This window comes from Notolabrus celidotus, chromosome 20 (assembly GCF_009762535.1).
Source record: "Notolabrus celidotus isolate fNotCel1 chromosome 20, fNotCel1.pri, whole genome shotgun sequence".
In the NCBI taxonomy this organism is placed as follows: Eukaryota; Metazoa; Chordata; class Actinopteri; order Labriformes; family Labridae; genus Notolabrus; species Notolabrus celidotus.
In genome coordinates this window covers 10,773,337-10,788,553 of record NC_048291.1, presented here as the reverse complement: position 1 = coordinate 10,788,553, position 15,217 = coordinate 10,773,337, and the positions used below count along the sequence as shown (strand labels likewise).

Here is a 15,217-nt window from a genome sequence, read left to right as displayed (position 1 = left end):
AGTCTGTTAATTAAAACATTTTCTTCACATTACCATTTCAAGGTGCAATATTTACTCCCCTGTAAGTCTCGCTTTCATTTTGAATGTCACAGAGGCATGATGGTGGAACAAAGTAGTCCCACTTCTGTGCCGGCAGGTGAGATAGGGTCATGGAGCAGGGAGGGTGAAACAGTGCTGCGTGGGTGTGAGTATTTAGCTCGGGCTCATCTGGAACACCATAATGCAATGTAAAACTACACACTGGTACAACGATATTATGCCATGGAGGATCAATTTAAAGTTACAAACAGCAGAGCTGACAGTGAGATGAGCCTTGTGACAGTGCTGTTGCAGAGTCGCAGTATGAAAAGGGCGAATGTCTACAAATGAGCTGTTAATGGAGCACAGACGCTAATTGAAAGTCGTGGTTTCTCATTAAATGCAGTCTCGGACGGCAATTCAGCCCATGGAAGTGACGGCCAGCTCCACGGGGCTTCCAGTGGAGCTAGACCTAGTAGTAGAGATTACATTGTGAGATACCTGAGAAGATTTGTAATCATTGATAAGAAGAAAAACACACAAACACTGAGTGTGTTACTTGAATGTTGATCAGGCTGACCTGGGATTAGATTACAAGAGACAGAGTAAAACTATGGAGCTGTAGCACCAAATACTAAATAAACATAAAGAGGTCAAACTCTTTGTTTCTGTTTCTCTGTTTTCACTATCAACAAAGATGATAAGACAGTTTGGCTGTACGTTTATTGTCGGAGGACTGGAACAGAAAAGCCCATTAGAGCAGCTCAAATCAGAAGGAGAGAATAAGTGACAAATAGAGAGAAATAGAAACACACACCTGAAACTTAGACTGCAAGAAAAAGAAAAGAAATAGACATGTTTGTTATACAGATTCTGGACCTGGGTCTCTTTCCTTTTGGACATGCACCAGGTCGGGTGAGGTCTGTATCAGACTCAGGCTACATATGTCCAATCTGCAGAGGCACAATGGCTGCAGCACCATATGGTGTCAAATATCTCAAAAACAAAGCATTTTCACGTTGCCGTTCTGCTTTCTCTTGGCCTCAGCTGAGCCTGTCTGCCACTGCATATTATCAGTATCAGAGCATATAATTTACATAATACTATGACTGTGTTTCAAAACACAGACACGTTTAAATGTTTCGGAGAATCATGCCAAAGCACACACATGGTTATTTACCAGAGCTGAGACCAATTCACAATATCCTGCAGCTCTAAACCGAGTCTGTTCTTACAGGCTTGAAAATGTTTGTGTGTGAGGGCGGAAATGTGGTCGTTTATGCACAAACAGATAGAAGAACAAACACTCATACACACATAATGGCAGGCATGCTGCAGCATGCTGGAGTGGGCAATTGGTATCATTTGTTTAGAATATTTCTAGTGTTTGTGAAGTAGCTGAATGCAGCTATCTTTCAAACAAATCCTGCTTGTACCATTGATACTGTAAGAAACGACCCAGAGGAGAGCATCCTGAGGTAAAATATTTCCACACATCTCTGCATTATGCTGACGACTTCAACAAAAAGTTGAAAAACACTCACTAACTGGACCCCTGCTGGGTTTGGCTACACATATTTGTGAGTGATAACAGCAGACTCTCACAATGTGTTCTCTTGCCTCCCCTCACAGGACAGAAGGAGAGATCAAATTATTTAATCCTCACAAAAAACTTCTTTTCACACTTTAAGCCTGTTCAGCAGAAAGTGTTAATCAATGCTGCCGTCTTAAACTCTAATCCCTGGCACCACTTCACATCAGATGAAAGCAGCAATGATTTGCTCTGAATCAGCATTTAGCCTCCTGTACAACCTTGGGACAAGAGTAGACCTGTGACCTTTACATCCCGCCATCCAAAATCTTCCACCAGGCCATATTAATTGACAGCAGAGTTTGCTGAAGGAAAACTTTCTTGCATATTTTATTCCAATAATCATTTGGGTGGTCATTAAACTGATTCTGACTCTTGCTGTGGCCAACAGTGCTCAAAAATAACACATGCATTTGGATGATTTTTTAGATCACTATCTTCTGGTTGCCAAATATGCAACATAGGTCACTGCTAAGTTTGCTCCCGGCCGACGCTGACATCTTCCACTCTGTTCAAGATGAAAAGGATCATACTAACTGCAATTGTGAGTACATTTCCAGGCATTATGGATAACGCTTATGGCTACAAATTGCAGGATGCCATGCATAATAATAAGATATAAGACGGAACACGGTAAGAATGAAACATGAAAGAGAAAGTGTGTGTAATGTGTGTGTTTGTGTTGTTCTCCAAAGCAGGGTGTATAATAATCAGCTTGGAGCCTGGGGATTCATGGAGTGAACATGCAGAGCTGGTGAGTCTGGATTGCCTGGATAAGAAAAAATGTACTCTTTTGTGTGCTGGATATATAGAACATGAGCTGTAAACTTGCAATACCATCTTACGCCCTATACTTTAAAGTCTAGAGTTGACCCAGGGATTTGTGTATGTAAAGCTCTGTTTGTGTCTTCGTACACATGCAGACATTCTGCAAGTCTTGGTGTGAAAGAGAGACAGAATAAGGCTATAAATGCTGGGACGTGAAGTCTAGTAAAATGCCTCGGCCTTGGGAAGGAGCCTGAGGGAATCACTAGCTTGTCAACCTGACAGGACCCCAGGGACCAGCCGGTGCCCAGGAGGCTTTACTCAGAAGCTACAGGGAGAGAGGCTTTGATGGTAGTCGTCTTTTATGTGCAACAGTTTACATACTGACAGTAGAATCAGTGAAAAAAAGGGCTGGCAGTTCATTAGACACTGATAAAAATTTGCACTAAATTCTCAGTTTATTAAAATGTTTCTGGACGGTTGTGCGATTTTGATCTGACAGATCTGTGTGGAAACAATTGTGCAGTTAACTGGTCAGTATTACCCATAATTTGAACTGTTTATTCAACCTTTTCTACCTCTGGTAAGTCAGCTGCCTTTCTGAGGCTTCAAAATCTACAGTTTTGCCTGTTCAATTTTGGTCTGCTAGAGTTAGAGGTGACCATATTTGGACCTAATGATGGGACTAGGTTGGCTGTAATCAACATTGAATTAATAACTGGGTAGACTTTCAAAATAACAATATATTGAGGTACGATTCTGTAATGTAAAATTTGCGCAGTGTGATGTGGATTTTTGCATTGGATTTTTCTTGAATTTTCCTCATAGTCAAAATAGTATTGCATTGTAAATATTGTAGTATTGTAAAAATAAGAGGAAAGAAAGAAACCCATCCATTTCCATATAAGGGAATCTCCTAAACTCAGGCCAAAAGGTGGGGTATAGTGGGGGTGGTGGATTGTATTTTGCACTTACTCCATTGTTTGTGCTTGTGTTATATATTTGTATTTCTTGTGTGTACTGTATAATATGTATTTTAATGTGGCAGCCTTATGTTCAAAACAAACTCCCTTGAGACAAATAAACAAATCCTAAATCTTGACCAATCACATATCAAAAGGCTTTGGTGTATACAGTAAAAACACTCAGTATGGAGAGCAAAAGCAGGCGCTACAGTATCAGTTGTAGAAATACATAATCAGGGGGCTAAAACTAACTTGAAGATTTTACCCAGGGTAGGTTAAAAATAAGTCTGCTTTGGGTTAGCAAAGAAAATGAAACCCCTGCATCCTACAGTCCTGTAATTGACCAATCACACCGTCTAAACCGCCTCCTGACGCAAACTTTTGTTTGTATTCATACTGCATGATTCAATTTCTGCTCCAAGTCAGATCGTCACTCTAATGGAGAGTATCAAGCAAAATGGGTTCCTCAGGCATAATAATGTAAAGCCTGGGGCCACTGAACAAGCTGTCTAATTCAATGCACAAGTGGTGGCTGTACATCCATGTTGTTTTTCTGTTCTGTTAAGGTAATGTTGTATTTTGGTTAAGATTTTCGTGATAGACCTTTGTGGATACTTCCTTACGCCTAATTCTCCTCATTATTTTTCACATCATACAAACTGTGATCACACTTGACTGTCAGGAGCAAATCCAACATATGCTGCTGTCTGCTGTTAAAAAATGCATCAGTCTGCTGCTCCACAGACACCAAGCATTAGGTTTACAGTCATCACAACCAATCTATGATATATACTGCCTGATACTAGGCTCAAATAGCCAATTGTACTGCCACACACACACATACACACACAGCATGTACTGTACACACACATACTGATGGCATATCCCATCTCTACATCTCAGCTGAACTACCTGGGGACCTCCGTTCGCTGCCTCATATATCACCAAGATAACAAAATACTTTGGGGGCTGCCTATTCCATCACCTGACAATGTCAATATCAAATGGAGCGTCTTCCTGTGTCCAATTATAAATAATGTGGCATATTTACAAGAAGATAAAGCATCTGGTTGTTATCATGTGATGGAGATCAATCACAAAGCATATTTAACAACCATCTCATCTCTTTCAGTTTCCTTCCAGCTGGGGCTGTCCTTTCTATACCTGGGAGGTGGAGAATGAGAAAGGTGGAGGATAAGAACAGCAGGAAGCAGGGAAGATAACTGCTCCGACCTTGGAGAGGCAATCTTACAGATAGAGGCCTGGCTGGTGTTGCCAACAGGGTTGCCATGTCTGCATGAACATTACACAAATTCAGTTACAGCATGTTCAATGAGTTCATCACGGCCAATATGCAGCAAAAAATTGAAACTAGCAGCACCTGTAATATTTCGGGTTAGTCTTTCCATACAAATAACACAACAGACTAAAGCGAACGATGCATTACGTGCATTTTCTACCCGTCTAAAGGTCAGATTCATTTAATGCTTAGTGCTAATGATACTACAGTGCAAACACACCCATTAAATTATGCATACAAGTTAATTTTGTCTTTGTAATCGTTCGATTACAAGATACATGTGGCTAAGTACCAGTGGTAGTTTGATGCCAAGAACACATTATGACAGGACAATGGCAGGGGCATCAAAAGCTGATATGGCTTTGTTAATATTTAATCATGGGCACAACTGACATGACATTGCCTTCTACTTACCAAAACCAAGGTTTCAATGATCACTGGATTGTTTGGATCTTCTTCAGTCAGCGTTTTTTTTTTGTGTGTGTGTGTGGGTCATCTCATAAAGGCCGTATTTTGCACATGCTGAATTTTAATGTAAGTGTCAGAATCACTGGAGTCAGACTCTTTGTGCATGGCAAAGCAGTTTTGACAATTTTTTTTCACCCCTTTTGCCTTGTTTGTGCAGGTTTAGTGGCAACAGAAGTAGTGCAAGTATTTAGTGAGCTTGTTTTTTAATCTCCAACACAATACCTAGTTGCAAACAGTTACTATTCCTTTTGCAGAACTCCCTCAATCGGAGTTGTTCATTTGTTAAGAGTGCTTGCTGAAACAAAATTAAGTGATAACAGGGTGATTCCTTTTTCTATTACTTTTAAGTAATTTAAAGAAAAACACCCATTTTTACACTAGTAAAACACAAATGCACAGACAAGGAATTGATTTGCAACTGCAATGGTTCATGTTCTACAAAACCTGACTATGAGGCAGGCGGCTTGAAGTAGAATCCACTATAGAAACAAATGTTAGCAGGGTGCAACCTTGATGGTTTTGATGGTGCATCAATGAGTTAAAAGATGTTTATCACAACTCTTAAGGTCAAGAATGAATGACTTGTGAGCTTAATGTTGTTAAAAATGTGTTAAAATGCCTGTGTATGTTTGATATGCATGTGCAGACCTTTAGCAGCAGGTGAGTCTAAGATATGTATGAACTCTGCATAGGTGCGGATGTGATATATACAGGTGAACGTCTATCAGTGCTGCACTACAGAGGCACAGAGCCCAGCTTACAGTTCTGAGATGCTATCAAGTTCAGTGTAATAAAACATAGTATGCAGACGGCCTTATCAGGGCGTCATGGTAATTAGACACATACAGAGGCTCAGCACAGAGGCTATGGAGTCAGAGGAACAATGGAGGGGAAACCCAGAGAGGAGGGAGGAGACACATTAGAGTGGAGTATTAAGTGAAAATCCTTTCCCAGAGAACCATCTGGCAGTGGCTCCCTACTGAAACCTCATCCAGCATGACTTGAATAGCTCTTTAACTGTTTTATGGGGCTGATTTTTCTTTACCATGGAGACATCAGAGCTAAAAAGCAAAGTGGCTAGCAGGAGATTTTAAGGCTGTTCCTTCTCAGTATTGATTTGGACTGTTTGGTAAAGTGTAAAGAATATAAAAAGCAGGGAAAGTCAGATTAGAGAGATTATTCAGTGTAAGATCAAGAAACAGAACAGGCGAACATATCTATAATTTATTACTTAAACAAAATCAAAACAAATAATAAAATAGGTTGCTTTGTGACTGTCAGAATATCAGCTCATTACATTATAAGATGTTCTTTTACATTGATCAAAGACAAAATGTTGCTGCAAGACATCAAAACACACATCAATGAAGAAGAAATCTCTAAAAATGCACGCTGAAATCCCAACATATCTGAGCTCGAACAGTGCTCTGTTTTCTTATTAAAGATAAAAAAAAAACATGTCAAAAACAAACCTCAAGAGGTAAAAGTGTTTGTGTCTTTGTGCAAATGTACCTTAAAACTGTTTCATGTTTGATCCCCTGCAGAACGTCAGGTGGCTCATACTGTTTGCCATCGTCATATTACAATCTGCCGACTCTCCGGCTCAGAACAAAGAAGAGGGTGCCACAATTCCCAGCTCATATTTTTTAAAGCGAAGCAATCAATAGATTCATATGAGAGTGCGTGTAAGTTGTTCAGTTGTAAGAATCATACAGGCCTTGAAGCGTCTCTGGAGAAGTTTGAAAATGAAAGGAAGAAAAAATTGGAGAATTTATCTCACTTTGCTGGGTCATTTCCTGAACATTCACCTTGGACACAGAGCCACTGACCACCACTTTGAAATGATGTTTTCAGATCCTGAGGGGGAGAAAAACAACCCCCGTTCCCTCCCTGCAAGGTCAAACTGCAAAGTGTGTTCTCCATTTCACAAAGATGAAAAACCTCCGGAGGGCAGTTAATCCAAGACCTCAGTGATATCCCCCCTTGACCTTGAGCGGCTACGATACACCCATGAGGCCTGCGTTGTTAGCATGCAGCACAGAGACGCGCCACGGTCACAGACGGTGCAGGGCACATGATGATGTGCAAAGTAAACAGCATTTCTGCTCTGCTTAATGAAGTGTGACAAGCCATTGATCCCATGTCGAGCAAAACATCAATATTGGCTCATGGAGGAGATGGAGTACAAGTGACATAAGTCTTGATTTTTTGATGCCAATCAGTGGTGGAATTTTTCATAATGGCCTTTTGATATGAGGAGGCGGTTCTGGGGCCAACATGAAGCACTGCCAATGAATTTGTTTCATGCAGTTAGAAAGGGCTCATCAGAACGCTGTGTGTGTGTGTGAATGTGTGTCTATTCGTGATAAAAATAACTGGGTTTGACGTTCTAAAAGGTTCAGCTGTCTAACACTAAATGTGTCATTCATTTAGTGTTACCATGTTTGATAAGATTTTGGTCCTTTTGATTTGGTGTGGCCATGAAAACTTAACCAACACCTGCTGAAATACCAAAATGTGGTCAAACATTTCAGTCATTCAATTCTTTAAAATAATCTTTCCAAACATTTATTCATAAGCCATGAAAAATATGTTGTTGGATTTTTTTATTTAATATGCTAGGGTTTCTAAATACATATTCACACACTCACTCACAGGGGAAGAGAAAGCGAGAGAAAGAACACACAAGAAAAAGAGATCGACCATACTTAAACATACTGACATCATGTGGTGCTGTCATTGTGTTCTCTCACTTGGTGCTGTTTCTCTATTTTCACCACAGGCTCTCTTTTCATTTCATCTCCATCTCGAGCCATCCACAAATGTTTTTTTTTTAAAGAACAGTGAAATTCGTTTCTTCTTTTTTGTGTCTCTTACAAGCAGGAGGAGAGTAGAACAGTCATTTTTATCAATAAGCATTCAGAAAACTGATTTAACGTCCCGGGCCTCAAAGAGCAAGAAAGCTTCTTCTTGTTCTATTTAAAAATGGTCTCTAGTGAATCCACAAAGCTTTTAGATTCAGCATATTCAGGAACATTTATGAGTATCAGTCTTTCTAGCCCGATTTAGCCGTAGGGTACGTTTAAAATGATGATTGGTGAGGTCAATGTTTGTTAACTTAACGCAGTACAGCAAAGGTTCTTTCTTCTGTTACATTTAAGTCCTACAGTTCTGAAGTCATGATATAATCCCTCAAAACACACACACTACCTCGCTTTCTTCTCTTTATACACTCAGTGGTTTTCCTGCCCCGCCTCCTACCATTTCTCTTTGCAAAACTCTGTCTGATCTTTACACAATCATCCGCAGTGCATTAAAAAAAAAACTCACTCACACAACTCGTGTTTCATCCTCATTTTGAGTCCTATATTCTTTTATCACAAGAGTTGATCTGCGTGTGGAAGAGGTTTGTGAAGCAGTGTTTTGCAACAATCCAAAACTAAGATAGTGCCAAGTTATCTAATTTCCTGTGAAGCGTCCCAACTTGACAGGCAGACAATCTGCCCAAAGATGACTGGACTTCACTCAAAATAAGAAAAGTTGTATTAATTTTTGCTACTATTGTTTATTTTATTTTTACAGGTTGACTTGACAGATAGCATCAATGACATCGGCAGACACCAGCTGCACGCAACTTTTTTAACAGCGGTATCGGGGGTGTCTTACTTAATGTGAGACACACCTTTTCAATGCATTGACATGAGGGGCACACTGAAGGACCTCCCTCTTTCTGTTGGACTAGCAGAGCATGATGGTGGTGGTGGTGGTTAGCATCATGAGGGCTAAGCTCATTGATTAAAGATGGTACATTTAAACTGATAATTAAAGGAAAATGTAAAAATGGTCAACAAATTTACTTGAGCTGCTGAAAAAGTTGTCCTCCCAAGTATTGTCAGTAGGGGTGTGCGATACCACAAATTTTGGTTTTGATCCGATACCAAGTAATACAGGGCCAGAATCACCGATACCGATACCAATACTTTCTATTACTAAAAGTATCTTATGTACTTTGATGTGTTACATGCATGTTAAAACAGAGAACAGTTTTTAAAGGCAAACAACACATACTCTGCCTGAAGCATTTCCCTCCTTCTCCCTTCTTTTCTCTTTGACGTGGATTTTTATATGTTTTAACAAATTGGTGGTGTTACCACTAGGGGTGACCCCAAATAGTCGAATATTCGACGATTCGTTCTAACGAGCCTTAGTCGACTGCCAATCTCATAGTCGAATATTTGCATATGAAACGTGGATCATTCCATTCAAACCATGGGGGTGCTCAATGTCTAATTTTACATTATTTTCCTGTTTCCCGTAAAAAAAATTGTGTCTCATGTAACCTATTTTGATATGAATATAGACTTATTTAATGCAATTCTGAGAACAGCTCTTGAAGTGTTAAATCTCCTTAAAGTGGTAATTAAATCTCCCCTGGTAATTAAAGGTGGACCATTTAGCGGGGACCTGTGGAGCAGACGTACCTCAGCTGGCCTTTAAATCTTTCTACGTTCATAGCAGCTCAAAATGTCAGGAAATAAAACTTCAGTTGATCCTAAAAAATTGTAATGAAGATGAGGAGCAGCTTCATGAAGAGGGCTGTGAGATCAAGGATTACCGGACCACACAAAAACTGTACGGGGCCAAAACAACGAGCAGGGATACCCAAAGCTGCGCAAAGCCTCAAAAACAATCCATAGCATCCCATCCACCTCCACGCCATCAGAGAGGATATTCTCAAATACAGGATTTACAGTCGACAAAGCAAGGAGCGCACCTCTGCCCGTACACACGATGGGTTTCCTCGGGTACAATTTGAAAAGACTCAAGCGGACAAAGATGCGATGAAAGACTGTTTTAAAAGTTACTGTTAAGAGATTTAAAAACCCTCTAGCTGGTTCAGGTTTGATTTTGAACATTATACAAATGTTTAGCCTTAAGTTGGACAGACTACCCTCCTCAGCGCTGCTCTCCACTGTGTGAACACTGTTTAAATATCTCCTGATTCCTTATTCTATAACGGCGCGTTGATCCATGTTTAACGGATGGTGGCCTTATTTGAGTTTTCTCTCCTTCATCCCCTCGTTGTTTTTGCAATATAGACTTAACAAATCTAAGTTTTATACTTCTAATATTATGTTGTCCCTTTTACTTTAAGCTACGAGTCTCTTAATTGTAAAGGGTTATGCGTAATATTGTCATGCGGTCGCCATCATGCAGACTTTGGGTCAGTAAGGAAAAACAACAAACATTCGACTATTCGTCGACTATGGGCAAAATCTGATGAATCAGATTCGACTAAGCAAATCCTTAGTCGGGCTCACCCCTGGTTACCCCAGTAGCGAACAGCCTTCCTACACATGTTGCAGTTCGCTACATTTCAGTGACAGCTGTAAAATAGCTACAAAAGATGCTCCTCTTACTTTCAGCCATCATAGCATGCAATGCATGTCTGATTGGCACTGTTAGTCAGGGTGCGTGCTGTGCATGCGTGATGCGTGAGATGCGTGATGCGTGATGTGTGAAGCGTGATGTTGTTTGAGCACACAGGACAGCAGCAGTGGAGAAGCAAAGAGTGCATGCACTAAGTGTGTTCAAGAGAACGGAACGTTGTTTGTACAGACAGCCCTACTCTTTGATGAAATGGATAAAACCTAGAAGAGAGAAACTGAAACTGGTATTGATCCTATTGACACTAGAATCAATCTTCAAAAATGAGGCGTAGTATCTGTAGTATAGATATTTTGGGATTGATCTGCTCTCCCTTAGAAAACAGTGTTAGCAAGGAAATGCCAAGCCATGGGCATAACTAGCAGGCTATTAACTAGTTATTTAGTTTTGAACATTAATGAGCTAATTTTAAGGCAGGCAAGTCATTGTTAGGGTACTAACATGCCATTATACCCTCAAAAATTGAACAATGCCTTCATCTTCGATCTAATCCCTACTAACAAACATCTGCACATCAATCTGCTTGTAGCCTCATCTCTCCACCATGATTTCAGTCTTGTGTTTCAAGTAGTTAACAGAACAGTGACTAGCACATGGAAAAGGAAGTCCTATTTTTTAATTTTTTAAATACTGCTTGTTAACCACAAGAAAAAAAGGTCCTTGCCCACAGAGGCTATACTGTCCTCAGATCAAAGGAGTTCCCGAATTTGCTTTATGGGCAAGTTTGGTAGAGACCTTTGGGTTAGCGTAAGGTGTTACATCGAGTAATTGTCCCTCTCCATCATTAAGTGTCCTGGGAGCAACATTTGGCCTCAGAAAGACTCCTCCTTTGAATTATTGCCGGTGTGTGTTGAACTCCATTACAGAGCTGAAAAGTTGGCAGCTGTAACTTCATCAGCTTTTTTTCCCCCTAAATGCTAATGGCAGCAGCGCTCTGTTGTGGTTACATTAGGAGACACACACCTGCACGAGACATTTAACATTACTATTGTCATAACAGGAAGGTTAAATTTAAATTGTTAGCTTGCTATAGGCACACTGAATAAAGGTGCTAATCCCCAGAGGTTACTTTTAATCTCTTTTCTCTTGATTCGCTTTCCTAAATCTCTTTTCCTACTCATCTTTCTATTACCTCATTGAAGGAGAGACGACTGGATTTACTTCTATACTCCTCTGCGATGGTGAATGCTCTTTGACTTTGAATACAAATGCCACCCTTCATGAATACCTCCGTCAGGGATTATAATGAGACATTTCTTACATTCAAACTAGCAAAGGTTTTAGGAATTCAATGAGAAGAATAGAGTGGCAGATTATACCAGATGAAAAGAATGTATTTATGTCTTTATAAATGCAGAGTATCTTGACAGCTCTGTACGTATTTTCTACCTCTTATTGCAGGCTTAGAATGTGATACACATCATCACCTCTTCCCAGAGAGCAACAAAAGGTGCATATTTTTTCTTTTTTTGACTCATGGTTTTGTGTGAAGTGACACATGCCATAAAGTAGGACACTGCTCCCCTGATTCACGGAGGAATAATGTTCTCCTGCAGTTCTCTTATGGATTACATGCTGGAAACATGTTGCTGTATTGTGGCAACACATCAATACCTGACAATCTAAGGGAGTGTTTCTGAAACTGTTGGTGGCTAAAGACTCAGGGCAGATGTCGAGGCCGTAATGTTGGTTCTTATCAAAAGCAAGCTCAAACACATTCTGTTAGAGCAACTATCACAAAGCGCATAAAATGGAGATGTTTTTCAAGCTTTTGGAGCAACATATTTTCAATCATTATTACTGCAGGTTGAGAGACTGAGAATCCAGATCTCCCCTTCACCATGAAAAGAAGTGTGAGAACCTGTCAGCTTTTAAGCATGCAGTGTGCTGAATACTGCTGAGAGTCCTTGCACAAAGACTCCTTAACCACACAGCATTAACATCGCTGCAAACATACTATAGAGCGACCTTGAAGTTGAGGTATCGCTCTGTACAAATTGGCTCAACTTGTCAGCCTTGAGCTGTTTCTCCCAATTACCTTCATGTAAAAAAAGTTGACTTAATAGTTCTCCTATGTCCAAAAAAGTTTGATGGAATAAATGTGAATGAAGGAGAGTACGAACCCTGTCAACAAAAGATGAAAGATTCATGGGTTGTACAAGTGGATCGATGATATGTGGAAGTGCCAAGTGCAGACAGGGATGCATAAACAAGAGTGTATGGGGGAGTTAGTGGTGAGAATAATGTTTTTACTCAGTATATTTCAAAGTGTAAGGTGATGTACAAATTTCCCTACAGAGTGTGCAATCTGAAGATATGTGTCCTTGTGTTATACAGAAGAAAGAAAAACATGATCTTTCGACTTTGAAATCTTCATTTATAACTCGTCATAATTCCAAACCACCTTTTTCAGTTAAAACCTGCAACAAATCAAGACTGGGGGCATCAAGAATGTACTTTATTATTTAAAGAATTTATCTGCCATCGCCTAACACAGAGGTCTAATGGCCTGTCTTGTGAAAATTTATATCCACAATTAAAAGTTGCCTATTGTTCTGCTAACCACCTTTCACCTCTAAATCACCCCACAGTTAAAGAAAGCTGTAAACGCTTCTAGATTGACATGAGGGGAGCATAAACTTCATCTCAATCACCAAAAATACTTTCCATTGGATAGAGAGAGAGAGAGGGAAAGTTAAGACGGAAAGGAAGATACAGACAAAAAATAATAGAGAACATAGATCATGAAATATTCACTGCCGCCAAACGAAGCCATCTGCAGTGTAATTTATCTAATCTTTTCTGAAATACAATTGAGCTCACTTTTTGCAGAGTTAGGCGAGGATTTATAGCGCTTTTGTGTTAAATATGAAGCTACAGCCAGCAGCCAGTTAGTTTAGCTTAGCATAAAGAAGAGGATATAACACTGAGATTAAGAAGTGCTGTCAAGCAGATTTTGTTCCTCATACTGGACACACGTTAAAAGATAATCCAGCTGATTTTGATCAATAGATTGTCCTGTAGTGTGACGTATATTAAGAGTGATCATACTTCCCCCAATCTGCTTGGTAGAACGCTGTGTCACCAATTTACCAATTATTGACCAGTGGCATACGGACTCTCTCCTCTAAGGGACACCTGCTCTACAAACTGAGTTAAACCAGCACCCCTTAATGATAACATTCATCATCTCCAGCTTGTGCTGGAACATGTACAGCCCATGTTCATGCTGTCTCCAAAAAGTCATCCATAGTTTTTGTCTGTCCTTCAAGAATTTCAAGTAAAAAGTAGTCCAAAAACAATCAACTGCAATTATTCTCGCTAGCTGTGATTGGGTGCTGTGTTAAGGCCAAATTCCACCAGATCCATGTCCTGTCCATCTCTGATCCGTCACCGCACCGGATCTGATTTCTGATCACGGTTTCTATTCTAGTCAATCTGGTAACCCCCACTGGATCCGCTCCGTTGCGTTCCAGCTGTGTCTCTGATCTGGCAGGTCTGAGCACAACGGATCAGATACGCAAGACTTCTATTTTTCGAGCTGCGTTCCAAAAACGCAACCGGTGGGTGTTGAAGGACGAGAGAGCACGGAACCGGACTGCACCGGATCAGAGACAGACTGGACACGGATCTGGTGGAAGTCCTGTGTTAGTCATATTTTGCTCTGTACACACTACAGAATGAAAACTGTTAAATCCATCATTATTGTTATGATAGATTGTCATGTGTGAGGTCTCTCTCATTTCAATATCTGTTAAGATTTAACACATCGCTGTTTCCCCTTTTTACAGTCTTGTGCTAAGCTAGGCTAACTGATTGTTAGTTGAAGCCATATTCTTAACAGAAACATGGTAGATTTTTCAGTTCCCACGTAGGCTAACTGTTCTCCAGAGAGAATGAAGAATATAACAGACAAACAAAACAAAAGAACCTCAAAACAATCCCAAAACCTGAGACATCTCTGGAGCCTTAAAAAAGTCTGTCAGCTTAAAACTTTATCCTTTAAAAATGTAAACTTTTTAATACATCCCGCCCACACCATCTACGGTACTTTGTCGTGATTTAGAGCCCGATAACCTGAGTCAGTTAGAAACACTGCTGACTCATCCTCAGTGTGACAACTCCAGTGCTCCCTATGGAGAGATTTTTTTGGAATCAGTGAGTCAAACACCCCCGTTTGTATATTTATTGGCACTTATTAGTCACAAAGTATTTCCCCCTGACTCATTACACCCCTTTTTTTCTTGAGAAAACAAAAACCCTGCTTGTGCGTACGTTTGTGAGTGAGTGTTCATGCATGTCAGTATTCATTTGGTTGCAGTTGTAAAACACTCAGCAGGATGGAGGAGATTTTTGACATATAAATATGAAAATGAGAACAAGAGCTGAATTTCGCAGCAAGCAGATTCAGCATCACTGACAAGAACCTTATCAACAGGTTTAAATGCAAGCTGCACACAACAACACAGAAATTCTCATCTCTGTGAGATAACCCGCCAAAGTGAACAGTACATTTTATCAAGTATGTGGATCTGTCATGTGCAGTTCACCACTGCACACATGTACACATAAGAAGAAGAGTGAGTCAGCATTCCAAGTCGCTGATTAGCCAAATATTCCTGTGAGAAAATGCCCACTTGGCACACATCCGTGATTGGTGAT

The 15,217-nt window shown here is 40.2% G+C and overlaps 1 long non-coding RNA gene across 1 annotated transcript; it reads left to right on the top strand.

Moving 5' to 3' along the window:
• The first annotated feature begins 2,048 nt into the window (after window positions 1–2,048).
• LOC117832056 lies at window positions 2,049–5,391 on the top strand. Its single transcript, XR_004635131.1, has 3 exons — window positions 2,049–2,153; window positions 2,308–2,363; window positions 4,472–5,391. It is a non-coding gene; the product is annotated as an uncharacterized LOC117832056 (long non-coding RNA).
• The last annotated feature ends 9,826 nt before the right edge of the window (window positions 5,392–15,217 follow it).